Source organism: Diadema antillarum, unplaced genomic scaffold (assembly GCF_040938485.1).
Source record: "Diadema antillarum isolate AM-2024a unplaced genomic scaffold, OU_Dant_1.0 seq00001813_RagTag, whole genome shotgun sequence".
In the NCBI taxonomy this organism is placed as follows: Eukaryota; Metazoa; Echinodermata; class Echinoidea; order Diadematoida; family Diadematidae; genus Diadema; species Diadema antillarum.
In genome coordinates, this window is record NW_027272488.1 from 11151 (window position 1) to 13057 (window position 1907).

Here is a 1907-nt window from a genome sequence, read left to right on the forward strand (position 1 = left end):
TTTTGTTGTTGTTATATATACATTGATTATTATTCATATCATGAATGATTATTTGCATACTCTGGCAGAGAATTCAATTTATTTAGGGACACTTTCCATGCTTTTGAAGTGAACAAGTATACTGTAAAAGGACAAATGTTCGCATGTATTTCAATTTTTCGAATTTTGCGAGTGCCAACATTCATGAAATTAAAAAGCATGTGAAAGTTCTTGCCTACAAAATATGCACTGGTCGCCAGTGGCAATTCGCGAAAATTTCATGCCGCAAGAAAGGTCGTTGGGTCCAATTCGCAAAATTTTCATGCCGCGAATATATCCTGTTTTACAGTACATGTATTCATTATGTTGCATACTTTTATTCGTTTCTTTTGGTGAATATATAGTTATTTATGTAATTTGTATTTGTTGTTTTACCCTGTACACCATTGCATTTTTACGTGGGACCCCTTTGAAAATCAGTCTTGTGCTGAAAGGGCTATCTACCCTGTGAATGAATGGATATAAACCTTTGTTTGTTTGTTTTTTATTTTGCGGCTGTTTTCATTTCTTTTATGCGTACAAAATACCTTTAGATCCCTGGATCAGACATCAATGGCAGGCAGCATTACTAATAAGCCAGCCTTAATGCCAACCACACAAAGAGTGGTATTAATACTTCATAGTGTGGAAGCTTTATGGACATGATGCAGGGAAAGGCCATGGATAATACTCACTGTTGGTGTAAACCACAGAGAAATCTGTGTTTGTAAAGTGCAATAGCACATCAATGCAGTGCATTGACATTTACTTGATTTCCTCACAAGCATCCTGTAAACAAGAAAATGCCCATTTTACTGTTACTTAAGCACTTTTTATCATTTCTAATGCAGGTCTAGCCTAGAATCCGCATCACTGCAGAGCTTATGTTATAAAAGGTTTGATTGATAAAAATGAGGAATTAGTGTTTCAATGGTACCGCTTCCACCGATTCTCTCCGCAGCATAATCCTGGAAAATCAATGGATCATGCTCTCTTTCAACTGGAGCTCACTGCATTATTCTCCCAAATTCTGAAAGATTCAGCGCAAGTTGCAAATTGAAATAGCACTGCACCGCATTTACGTAAATCAGGTAATATTTAACTAACGAATACACTTCACAGTTTGGGGACTGTTCTATTAACAAAGATTGCCTGATCAATTGTCAACCAGAATAAGAATCGCATGGACAGGCCGGGGAATCAGGAAAGGAGAAAAAAACTTACAGACAAAAAAATACATAATAAAGGGTGATAGAATGAATAAAAAGCCCTACATTAAAAATCTATACAAGCCACAAGCACTTTTGTTGGTGTTTTGATTCAACTACATATTCAGCAGTTTTATGAAAAAAATGACCATATATATTCAAATTATTTTGGATATCAAAGTTGCATATTAACTTTCACATTTTAAATCATCTGTCATACCCACACCCCTTACTCGTTTGGAGACTCAATTTTATCTCATGACATTTGATTTCACTTAATGCAAAGTTTGCTCAACAACAAAAAGAAAACAAAAATCTTGTATTTAGTATTCATTCATCATGTCTCTTATCAAACACATAAAGAAAACAGTATTAGGCAGTTTAAAATCTAAAAAGACTTTTACTACAAACCAAACAATTTAGCTTATTTCTTTAAAGTATACTACTGTAAACTAAAGGTACACATAAAGACACATACACACAATATACTTGAACAACAATCTCTTTGAAAGAAAGAAAGAAAGAAAGAAAGAAGTGTATTGCTTGCTACTGTTACCATCACTGTACACTTGCATGCAGTATATCCCTTTTAGCAGAGACTCAATACGACCTTTTGCTGATGTGACTTAAAAACAGTACAATGTGGGTGACTTTATACAACACCACAGTTATGTGTTTGAA